The sequence below is a fragment of the Onychostruthus taczanowskii genome, unplaced genomic scaffold, assembly GCF_017590055.1.
Source record: "Onychostruthus taczanowskii isolate IOZ18803 unplaced genomic scaffold, ASM1759005v1 scaffold22, whole genome shotgun sequence".
Taxonomy (NCBI): Eukaryota; Metazoa; Chordata; class Aves; order Passeriformes; family Passeridae; genus Onychostruthus; species Onychostruthus taczanowskii.
Window position 1 is genome coordinate 6,018,040 of NW_024499462.1, and position 12,684 is coordinate 6,030,723.

The 12,684-nt window shown below is 42.2% G+C and overlaps 1 protein-coding gene and 1 long non-coding RNA gene across 2 annotated transcripts in view; one reads left to right on the forward strand and one right to left on the reverse strand.

Moving 5' to 3' along the window:
- Positions 1-2,061: 2,061 nt before the first annotated feature.
- LOC121336115 lies at positions 2,062-9,672 on the reverse strand. Its single transcript, XR_005952692.1, has 3 exons — positions 9,519-9,672; positions 3,261-3,388; positions 2,062-2,497 (listed from the first exon to the last, which is right to left on the reverse strand). It is a non-coding gene; the product is annotated as an uncharacterized LOC121336115 (long non-coding RNA).
- A 127-nt stretch (positions 9,673-9,799) lies between these two features.
- The window catches only part of LDB3 (LIM domain binding 3), a 115,642-nt gene continuing 112,757 nt past the window's right edge, over positions 9,800-12,684 (forward strand). Inside the window, exon 1 of the mRNA XM_041405068.1 lies at positions 9,800-10,018. The gene's annotated coding sequence lies outside the window, so the exon portion shown is untranslated. The remainder of the gene's footprint in view (positions 10,019-12,684) is intronic.

Consider the following 12,684-nt stretch of genomic DNA (forward strand, 5'->3'; position numbering starts at 1 on the left):
TTTTGTGGGGGTTTTTTGGGGGGAGAGTTGGGTTGGATTGTTGTTTGGTTTGTTGTTTGGTTTTTTTTTTTGTTGTTGTTGTTCTTTTTGTGGGGTTTTTTTGTTTGCTTGTTTGGTTGGGTTTTTATTTGTTTGGGTTTTTTTTTTTTTTTAACTCAGACAAACACCTGTATTTATGTAGCTTTAGTACCAAAGATATTTTCAGTCACTTCCAGGAAAATCTTAGCCAACCCTTGCCAAGGAGACTTTATTGGGAGAACCCTTTGAAGAGCCACTTTCATTTGGCTTACTGCAACCCATAGTCATAATCCACCAGATCTGACTCAGAAGCACAGCAAAAATGGCCTAAGTAGGTGGTCTGATGCTGAGTGTAACTTGGAGGATAGGTAGAATGTGTAACTTGATCAGGCTTGGTTCAAGCCTCAGGTACGGTGTAGAGCAGAGAGAGCTGCAGCTCTGGTTAAGCTGTGCCAGTGCACAGACATAACCTGAGAGTAAAGCTCATCATGGACATAAAAATTAACATGACACCTATGTAAATAACTTGCTAAGGGGAATTTTTGTGGGGCATGTTTTACCCACAATGTAAAAGCAAAGCCATTGCTCATTTCCCTCAACGTTTACACTTCCACAAGTGTACAAGAAGATGGTTTGGAAACAGACACAAAAATCTGAGACTACATCATTGTATAGCACACAGCCTCCAATGTAAAGTTCTGTAGAGGAACATTTCCTGAATAGCTGTGGGACGCTTATGGGCATACATACAATTGCTGCAATGTTTTCCACTGACTGCAAAAAATGAAAAAAGGAAAATCTATACCCTTCCACACAGTGCCATGCCTGAAAGGTTACAAAGAAAAGTGAGTCTAATGTATCAGTATCTCTAATGTAACAGCATTTCCTTCAAAAGCCTCAATACTTCAAAAATGTATTAAACACACCCAGATGCACCCTTTGCTGTGAAACTACTTTCTTATTAAGTTTTTCAGATGCTTAAAGTTAATCATATGCACAAATACTTACACAACCCCTCAGGACACACAAGTGAAATGAAGGAGTTAAGGGTATGTTAGGTTAGTACTAAAAGTTAGTGAATCTTAAAAATATTTTTCCAGACCAATATTTGCTGCTAACACCATGGAACTTTACATTAATATTTTTTTTCTAAGTTTCAGATTTTTTAAAGCCAAGGCTAATAGTGATAGGTGAGCTGAGTTGCAAATTTTATTTGATGTAGAAAGCAGCAAGCACTTTGGTATGCAAACCCTTACCAGAAGGAGGAATGACAGTCATGAAAAAATGAATACAAGTTTGAATCAGAAGTTCAAGATTCTGGGTTTTTGGTTTTTTTCCATGTTTCATGTATGACCTTGGGAAAATTACCTGATCTTCTCATGTCTAAGTATTTCTGCCTGTGAAATAGAGATAATATGCTCTTCATCATCATGTGGCTACTCTCAACCAGCTTTTACAGTTTGTTCCAAGATTCACAACTGGAAATAATTTTTTCCCATTTTTTTTAAATTCACGTTTTCTTCCTTTACTGTACAGTTATCAAAACATCTAAACTACACTGTCACATATGAAAGGCACAGATTGTTACTGAAGGGGGTAAGGCATTCTTTTTCTCAACAGAAATAATTTACAGATGCCCACCACACAGACTTCATTGGCTGTTTACAGGTAACATGAGTAAAGTAGAATCAGGCATTTTATTGTCAAGTTGTAACTAAGAAAAATATGTAGCATGCAATTGTGTATATGTTTTTGATCAAAAGCCCTATATGAAATAGAAAGGTTTGTCCCTTGAAGTTAGCAAAGTCAAGGTGGTAGAACCATTTTTAGGGTTTTCTGCTTTTTTAATTGGGCAGAAACTGTCCATGGCAGAAGGGAATCCTTGACCAGCAGTGCCATCCAGGAAACAGGGGTAACATAAACTGGGTGAAGCACTACAAAATCAAACCAGCAAGATTTCCACAAACTTCCCTGAATGTTGCCTAGAATGAAAATCAGTGAACACTGTACGGTTTAGCCAGCTCTGAACATTAGATAGTTTATTCTGCCCTGTCCAGACATGAGTTACACTTTCAGGACCAACTTCTAATTTCATGCACAAAAGAGCTCCATTAATACAAAAGGATTTAAATACGGCACTTCATCAAAGCTTGAACTCCAAGAACTGTTAAGAATAAAGTGAGGCTCACCATGAAAGGAAGGAAAGAAGGCAAGAATAAGACTATATTCTTAAAAGAAGCATTTCTAGTGGCTGGAGCATGTGGCTATTATCACAGCATGCCAGAATCTCTAAGGTAACTGTCCAGTGCTGACCTGTGACTCCGAGGAAGTCAGTTCTCATCAAGAGTCCCAGCAGTATTAACATACACTAGACTGCTCATGGTTATAAACACATAACCACAGAATAGAGCATATGACAATGTTTTCAGTAATACCTCTTCCCTTATTTGTCTGTATTAGATATGCTATTCAAGTTCACCTTTAAAGAAAAAAGAAAATAAGAAAGGTTTAAAAACAAACAAAGAAAAATTGGTTTTCTTTTTGCAAAAAGTTTCAGATCTAAACTTACAAGTTCTTTTCCAGTGTGACTGCTCACCTTCATCCTCTTGTGCAGACTGCAGAAATGCTGCTTAGCTCAATCCACATCTCTTAGGGATTCTTCTCATTTTCCCTACTTCTAGCAATGAGGAACAAGTCAACTCTTCTCTAATTAACCCACAGGGCCAGAGGGAAGGCCCTTGCTTACACTTTCCATGAAGCTGCTAAGAAATAGCTGTTTGTCCCTTCACTTCCCTTTCAAACCCTGATCTCTTGATCCGGACTCAGCTCTTCTACCTGCCAGGTTCTGCACTCGAGCATTCCTTGACACTCATCTCATGGACAGTCCTGCTTTCAAGCCCTCCCAGCAGTATCACCATCTTCTTCTAACTTTTAGTAGTTCACTCTTCTAGTACCCCCTTCCAAGCAGCCTCAATGCCCTCAGGCGGCAAAACCAGCATGAATTAAACACACTTCTCTCCTGGCTTTTAAAGGAACTATTTATGCTTCTACCTTAACATGTACACAGATGGAGTCTGGGCTTATAATAACCCTCCAACTGTGATTTAAAAATATGAATCTTTTTGATGCTGCTGTCCTCAGCTGAAGCCTCTGAGTAACAGAAGAACATGGCAGAACCCTTAATGTGTATTGATAGATCTTATTCGAAGTGCTATTTTCCAGATGCACTTGTTAAAACTCACTTTCTGTTGCTGCCCAGTGAAGTAAGACGAGAATTTAATCTGATGAAGGACAGAGCTGGGGTAGTAGCATCAGGCAGATTGGTGGTTCATCACATTCACTGCATGGATTCCTTTTGAAAATCATTCCTCTGAAAAAGAAAAAGCCACACCAGCCCTTCAGGTTCAGGATCATTATGTTCAGTTAGATGAGAAGTAAGTTTCACACACAAAGAGCTGCTCTCTTTAGGCACTGCAGATACCAGGTTTTTTTAGGCACTGTAGATGCCTGAAGAAATTAGAACCATGTAAATTCCATGAAACACGATGTGAAACTCCATTTCAATAAATCACACCCACTTTAATTCTTGTTTTAACCCAAACTGTGATGGTAGACTATGACTAAAATAAGAAATAAGAAAATACAATTCAGGATACCCATTAGCAATGCATCAAAATAAAATAACTGCAAATAAATCAGGGAATCCAAAAATTTTGAAAAACAGTAACTTCACATGAAACAGGCATCTTCTCTTTCTGTTTGTAGGCCAGAAAAGGGACTCAGAGGTACCATCCTGTGTCAGATTTCTCCTTGCTCCTTTCACTGAATCCTTCATTTTCCTCCCATGCAGGAGCCAGACCATAATGACGCCAGAGACAGGGCTAAGGAGGCCACAGCTCATGTTACAGAGCTGCACCTTGCAGATTCCCTTCATTGTGCTGCTTTCTGAAAGAGTCCAATCACAGCTGAACCTGCTCCATTTTCACTGGGTCACAGTACAAAGACAGCTGCTTCTTAGAGCAGTTCATGAATGTGGCAACAGAGTGAGCTGCCTGAATTCCAGCTTGTAAAAATAAAATTACTGCAGGAGTTTTCAAAATAACACAGCTGACTGTCCAGTGTCACTGGAAGCCATTTCTGGGAAACCCAGGATTTGGGGTTTAGGATCAGGGCATTTCTTTAGCCAAAAGATGGTCAAGGCCAGATATCTTACCAGAACAGCCATACTAGTAGGAATGGCATTTACACTAGTAAAGACTTAGAGCAAAAGGATTTCGAGAATTCAGCCATACAAGATGGATCCTGATGAGAACTGGGTTTCTCATTAACTGCTTAAGGAGAATTCTCTGAACAGAAATCATGGTAATTAAACAACTTCATGAGGATCATTAATCAATTCTGAATCTTTCCGTTAAAAACCAAAAAGTCCAGTGGCAATCCTCTACTAAGCACTTTGTGTCTTTGTGGCTACTTGCTTAAGATTTTCACAATACTAGTATTTATTCTCCAGTTTTGTATCTCAGGACTAGAGACAGAAATTTGAAAAATTATTCTAGTGGTCCAAAGGACATTCAATTGAACTTCAACAACTGAAAATCTTTGTAAGACCCAAATGTGACACTCACAGCTATGAAGTATACAGTGTAAGTTACACCACAGTGCACTCAAAATGTTGGTTGATTTGACAAGTCAAGAGGACCCCTTAATGTTTCTGTTTCAACATGTGACTAACTTGCAGGCACTTGTCTTTCTCTGCTTCCTCCTTCCAAGAGCTAGTGGCTTGATTCCAGCAGAATTATTTGACTTCAGTAAAATTTGACTGTTACTAGTTTACTTGATTTAAACTTGAAAGAGCTCATGAGTGGAAAAAAGCTCATCACTGAAACTTTTATTCTGTTCCCTTTACAACTTATATCCAGCATATAAAGGAAAAGGCTGAAGAGCAAAATAACAGAAATGGAATAAAGAATAAGACATTCCTGTTGACTTGTCTAGGAGTTCTATTCTTGTTAACTCATGCACTGTTTTAAATAATAGGGGAATTGAAACAGGTTACTTTTACAATAGGATCCTGAATTTGTATCACGCTTGTCCTCCCAGAGCCCACTGAAACTCAGTTGGAAAGCTTGGCTGGCCCTAAACAAGTATTGAATTACTGAAACTGCCAATAAAGCTACAAAATAAATTTATTTTACTTATTGTGATTGTACAGATACAGGTCTAGAACATTTTTCTGACATGGTGTGCCCTTCTTTATTAGTCCATTGCTCTGCTTACTGCCTGAACCATTGTGCAAGGACAGAGCTGATTGCTCAGTTACTGTCTAGTGAGTTGTATATTTAGCACTTGGCCATCAAGGCATTCTTGATCTTTCTTCAAGGTTGGGCACTGAGATGCCAGAAGGAAGAAAAACATACACCAGCACTCAGGCTCCAGCAGCAGCTAAGTTAAATTTAGCTCACAGTTTCCTCAGCAAAATTTATCCCAGGTTTCATCCCAAGGAAAACTGCTTCAATAAATCAATGGGCTCACTGAAAAAAATCATCATCAGCTCAAGGCACCAGGTAATCAAACTGAACAAGACTGCTACTCAGCTGACACTGTGGTAAGTATCAAAGATGGTTCTGAGTCAGACCAGGGCATTAACTCCTTCTGTGCGTTGGGCACTTTGATTTAGTGCAGTACCCAAGATTATCTGTAAAAGGTCATATCATTTACTCTTGGAGTGCTGCAAGGCAAATTCAGGAAGGTTTTGCATACTCAAACAGAAGTCTAACAGTGCCTGTTGTAAGAAAGATGCAACGATGGATTAATGAATCTTCAATGGAGGGATGCAGAGAAATACCAAAGGAAACAAGTGGGAAGAGATTCACCTTTCCCTTTATACAAAGAGCCTGCATTTACAGCTGAGTATTTACAGTTAACCAATGAGTTAGAATTAAGAGGACACCATTTATTTAGCCAAACTACTGAAAATATTAATTTTTAAGAGTATTCCAGCTTTTCTTCTATTTAAAATCAGTGCACAAGACATTTGTGCTGACATTTTGGGGCCAGATTAGCCCAAATTTAGCATGAAAGTGTGAGGATTATAAGTCAAGCAGCCTTTCTGGGGATCATCCTGCTGACAGTCCCTCTTGAACTACCTACTGTCATAACTCTGTTTGCATCCCATACCAGCAATGTTATGCTAATAATATAGCCCAGGGAAATGATAGGAACAGTCCAAGGAGGTTATCATGTGGACAGCCTTCTTCTTCATGTTTGACCAACACTCTAGAATTGCAATTCTATTGCAATGTTCTATTGAACTGTAAGTAACAGCTTCACATTTTGATTATTTTGTTTGTATGTTTGTTTGCTCTTGTATGTGGGCAACACTAGGAAGCCTGCAAAATTATTTAGGTAAGATTGAAAATAGGAATGATGAGTCTTTATCTTACATGGATAAAATTACTAAAGTAAAGTCACTAAAAATATGATTCTGATCTGAGCTGTGCTTGCCACACGTTCCTAAGATTTTCTGCAAAAGAAAATAATTTTGGAGATCCAAAATATTAGCTTCCTTTGGCAGCTTTTTTGCCAATGCCAGAACGCAATCCCACATGAATCAGACTGTTAGCTGGACATATCTAAAGTCCTAATTTTAAAGAAATTCCTCCTAGTCTTTTGTCAGAAGAGAATTGAAAACGGTGAGTTGTTTTATAAATTGCCCATTTGCCAGTGTCAGAAGGAACAAACCACTGACTCTCCTGCCCCCTTACACAGCATGTGCAGAGAACTGGGAAAAACAGAACTGCTAAGCAATCACAAATGGAACAGCCTCATTTACTGGAGCTGTTACAGTTTGGATAAATGACAGTGTGAGTGCAGGCCAGATCTACACTCTGAATGTTCTGTCTGAACAGTCACATCAGTGTTGCCACAGAGAAATAACACCTACACAGCCCATCCAAAACAAAGGCAGTATCTTCTTCCCAGTTACTTGTTCCTCAGTAGGGGCTCTCAGACAGCCACACTCATCACTAGTTTATTTCTGAACTCAGAACCCCTTCAGCTGGGCAGGGAGTGAGATGAGATGTCAAAAGCATTATTCCAGGAGAAAGCATATCCATACTTTGTGCTGCAATGTCTGTACTTTACTTGATAATTTTCCTAATATCATCACTGGTGAGGAGCCACTCAGTACCTGAGGAGGCCAGCCTTGCTGGGTAGCAGTTATTCTTTTAAGTTTCCATCCGTGGTGGTTGCACCTTCAGTTTAAAATGACTGCAAATAAACTGTGCAGACAGCTTACTAAAGTACCTGATAAACCTTATGAAACCATACTGCAGAAATTTATGGAAAATGAGGGGCCTATTTAAAAGAAAAACAATATTTCTGAGACTGATCTGAGGCTGAACAGCTGATGAAACAGTTTGGAAGATCAGATTATGATTAGAACAGAGGATAAAAGATCTTGCAGAAAGCCTTGCAGAAAATTAGCCCTTGACAGAACTATCTGAATTTTCCAGTAAAGGAAATTGATCAGGCTGGAATGAAACTCATGGGTCAAAAGCAAATCACACTGAGTGAGTCACTGAGGAAAACAGACAGCTAAATCTATCAGTAAGCTACTTTCCAGAAAGCAAATAGGATTGTTTGCACAAGATGGCCCAGCCAGTGTAGTCTCAGTGCTGAGCTTTTCGTAATGAGTGGTGACCCCGATGGTGTTTCAGGGAACTATTCCAAAGTCATATTTCTGAAACATCATTTAAAATATGTCTTTAATACTGTCACTGGTGCTTTCTAGAAAAATGGGACAGAGGATTTTGTCCCTCCAAATGGCAGGCACACGTTTCTGGGAGCAAGCCTGCAGGCTGTTTAGAGTGCTGAGAAGGTAGAGCTCCCTTACTTTCAAGTTCCTCAGCCTTGAGGGACCTATGGAGAAACATACAAACTTGTGTATTTCATCCTGTTTCAAACAAAAACAAAGTCTGAAGCAAAAACTGATCCACCACTCATCAGAACAGGATTATTGGCCACTGCCCAGTCATCCTTGCTGATATTTTTTACCAGGGAGCAGAAAATCAGGTTATTGAAAGCCTTGGAAATGTTCAGGTATAAGTCCTTAAATCTAAATATGATTTTTTCTATCACACATAGAATGGGATAATCTAACAGAACATCATGAAATAGACATAATTTCCCACCATCTGGATCATGTTTTCCAGCCTAAATCATCAAATATGCTACTTTATGAGGTTGCTCACCTCATCACAAGAAGCAAAATGTTTCCATCGGGGATATAAGCCAACTTGTCAGTGGAATATTTTTGCTACTACTATTATGTCACAATCCATATGAATATGAATTTTGGCCAAAGATAAATGCAGAAATAATTTAGATCAGTTTTTCCTGGCCTTGTCTATGCATCCTGCACATTGGACTTAAAGCGCAAAGAGACTTGAGGTTCCCTACGACGAGAAACACTGAACGTGAACTGCGACCCTTTTAAGGTAGGACCTACTTTTAAGTAGGCAGGAGCCGAGAAGCTTCTCAAACGGGCCGTGTACTTCTGCGATTCCACTGCTGCGTTTATGGCGGCCCTTTCGGTCCCTCACGCGGCCGGGCCGCGCCGCCGCCCTGTCCCTGGTGCTGACCGGGCCCCGCGGCCCCTCGGCACAGCCGCTCCGCTGCGGAGCCAGCGCGGGGCCGCCGGCCCGGGCCCTTCCCAGCCCGGGGAATTCCCGCTCCTGGGTAAATCCCAGGGGGCTCCGATGCCACGGGGTACCGCACGCGTTTCCTGCGGTTCAACGATTGGGAATAGGCTTTTTTTTTTTTTTTTTTTTTTTTTTAGATTTTTAACAAACTGATGAAGTAGTGTCTCTGTCATTGCACTGAGAAAACAGCTGACTTTCTTGCAGGCTACTTCGGGGAGCATAACATAAAAAGCCAAAAAAGCAAACCAAACAGAACTGTTGAATAGAGGGATGTATGGAGCGGGCTGCCTGGTCCATGACAGCACTCAGCAGGACCATGTGAAGGCACCACAAGGCTCAAACTCTTAAATCATATCAGTATCCTGGTGGACAATTGTTCGTTCTGCATTTTGTGTCTTCCAAACCCTTTGTCTTCTCTCGGGACGTCGTTTTAACTTTTCCATTTAACTAAAACGACCATTGCTTAGCAGCACCAGTGAAATCAGTGGGGGAAAACAACCTCGCTTCCACTTTTCCTACGGGTCAGTGAATGAAACCACCGTTTTCACTCGTGTTCCGGCAGCGAGCGAAGGGGCTGAAGGCTGCGGGCTCCAAGCCCGCAATTCATTAAAGCACAAGGTTCAAGAGCTTTTGCTGAACTTGGGCAGGACAGCAGCTCCTCCCGGCCGCCCTCGCCGCCTTCCAGAGCGTTCCTGGTCCCACCCGCGGGCGCAGCCCCCCCCACCGCTCCCGCCGCCATTTCATCCCTCGCATCCTTCCCTGAGGGCTCAGACGCGGAACGCCCGCCCCCCGGGATACCTGCTGCCCCGGAGCTCGGCCGAACCGCTCCCCACAGCTCTGTGTAACCTTCCCGCTCTGCCACCGCGGCCCCGAGGTGATCTCGGCCCAAACTCGGATATTTACACACCGCCGGCAGCGGCTTCTCGCGGATCGGTCCCTGCGCCACCGCTTGAGGCAAATCCCCTCCCGCGGCGGCTCGCCCGCCCAGCGCCCCCTCGCGGCAGGACGGGGAGCGGCCGCCTCCCTCAGCGCGGCCCGGGCGCTTTAAAGGCTCCACCTGCGGGGCAGCGGCTCTTCCCTCGTCACGGGGCGGGAGGGTGCCTCAGCGCTTCCCTCGGCCCCGGTCGTGGCCGCCCCCTGGCTGCGGGGCCGATGTCCGTGGGTGCGGCAGCCGCGGCTCCCGTGGGGGCGGGACCGGGACCCACCCGGCGCGGCCCGGGCAGCGCTGCGCTGCCGGAGGTGGCGGGGGGCGGCCGCTCGGCCCGGAGGTACCGGTGAGCGAGACGCTGCGGTGCAAGGTGGGTCGCGCCGCGACTACAGCGTGTCTGTGGTGGAAAATTAAACCCCGGACAGCCCTTACTGGGAAGGCAGAAGTGAGCAGGCGAGGCTGAAGTGTAACTTTTGGGAGGCTGCTTAGTTATCTTGCACCCTTGTGGGTGCGTAGGCGCGCCGCTACATCAGCGTGCTGTGGTGATCCCTGAGGAATCTGCGATGGCCAAATGACACTGACGGCGCAGGATCCTTCTCCTAAAGCTCGTAGTGCGCTCCCCGCGCCGTGCCGCACCGCGGGCTCTCAGGAGGCAAAGCCTGCGCTCTCAGAGGTCCTGTGACCTCGATGCCAGAGCTCGGCCCCTGGTCTGTGTGGCGCTGACTGTGATGTGTTTGGATTTTATTTCGTTCTCTGTTTTCTCTTTCCTGAGGCCAAATAGTTAGGTTCCCTTGCAGCAAGGCGCAGATTCCACTAGTCACGGGATATTTCGTTCTCTGTTTCCTCTTTCCTGAGGCCAAATAGTCAGTTAGGTTCCCTTGCAGCAAGGCGCAGATTCCACTAGTCACGGGATTGCTGTAAACTTTCCTGATTTCAGCCCAGAGTAGGAGAACAACAATGAAAACTGAACAGCAACACATTTTGATTACGTGCTGTAGTGAGTGTCTTTAAAAACAATGACTGAAAAGCTGGTACAGACTTCTTTTTCTGCCTCAAGTACATATATTAGAAACAGAGCCCTGTGTTTTACTCCAGTTTGCTGCTATTGACTCATTTTCTCTCTTAAAGTGGGTAACCTAAGTGCTTCGTTATGTTTATAAGTGGGAAATTATTTAAACAACAGGTGCTTAGATGTTCTTTACCTTAAAAGAATAATTTATCTTATCACAGGAAGTGCCATAGAAGTCTTAAGTATTACGTGCTGTAGTGAGTGTTTTTAAAAACAATGACTGAAAAGCTGGTAAGATGAGAACGTACTAACATACGCCTAAATCTTTACAGTCTGGAAAGTTATCTTCCCCTTCCCTTTCATGGTGAATCTGTCTCTCCACAGGTTTCCAGTTTAATACAGTTACCAAAAAATCTTCATATCTTTAAAAGTTTAATTCTGACTAAAATGGGTTGTAGACCAAATCTTTTATGGTAATGAAAGGAGGTTGGTGTAGGGGAAAAAAAGGCCATGCAGCAGAGGAAAAAGGTGTGAAATACAGGCTGGATTTTTTCTTTTTTCTAGATAAAGATGAAAATAGTTATGGTGAAAGATCTAGAGGGAGGGGTAGATGACAAATTCGGTTAATTGGTAAAGAGATACTGGCAGCAGCAAACAGCCAAACAGGAAACATTAGAGCTGCATTTCTGCAGGCATTATATTATAGAGAAGGAAGATAATATTCTATCGTTATATTGCTCTAGCATATCTCCCCAGCATTATCAGCTTTTTCTGGAACCCACAAAGCACAGTCTTAGTAAAGTATTGACAAAGCAGAATGTGGTGAAGCCAAGTGTGATAGAAAATTTAGTGGCTTGAGAAAGATCAAGACTTAGGACAACTTGATAAAGGAGCTAAAATGATCTCAGAAATTGCAAGATCTGTGAGAATTGAAGGATTTTAAATCAATAGATGAAACAAAGATGAACATGGAAGTACAAGTAGGATTAGCTCAACTTAGTTCAGAGTTCAGCAGTGAAGGAAAGGAGGCTCACAGTGAGCTCTTTTGCAGAATAGTCTTACTTTGGAAGCAATATTGAACTTGTGGGGAAAAATGTCTTTGCTCTTGATAATTAATTTTATATTCAGTTGGCCACTGGCAAGGTAGGAATTCAGAGCTTTTTTTTTTTTTTTTCATGTCTAATATGTCAGTTTCAAATTCCTTAGCACTGCTTAACTAATATATAGTAAATGTGTACTATTTCCTCCTGTGGATGACAATGAAGATCATTCCCAAAATACAGCTGTTGATTTCATATGAAATGTACTTAGCATTGGATTGATTCAAAACTTTGAAAAACTCTAGGATTGCATATATTGAGCAACGGGTTCAAAGCTTGGGTTTTCTTTATGCATGTGTTTAGTGAGTAGTTTCTTCAAAGGCTCCATTCACCTCACTTTCCCACTTTTCTGAAGGATTGTAGGTAATTGTACTGAGGACAGTGCAGGAATCCATGGGCACAAAAAAGGTGTGTTTGTCATACAGCTGAATGCTGCCTTCTTGTACTGCTGCTCCCTCAGGTGAGGGAGACTGAAAGAAAGACAATCTTTTTACCTGGTTGGTTTTTTTTTTGGTTTTTTTTTTTTTTTTTTGGTTGGTTTTTGGTTGGGTTTTTTTGTTTGTTTTATTGATTGGTGGTTTGGTTTTTTTTCCTAAGGGAAAGTCTATCCAACTTGTTGAACATCTTTCTATTAAAGAGGAAATGATAGTTTATTCATGCACGGCACAAATTTTTCACTTGCCTAAACATAAAATACTGGAACCATGACCTTGTGTGCATCTTTTTGTTTGCCAGAGATTCATAGTCTGTTAGCAGCTCAGAAGTCAAGCTCTCAAGCAATCCACTTCTGAAATCCTTGATGACCCAAATGATACAACCTTGTTGCTGCAGTAACAGCAATTCAAGTCTCCCTTGTGCCACAGGAGCTAAAATATAACCCCTGACTAATGTGCCCAGCTTTGTGAAGTAGTAGCAGCTTTAACAATT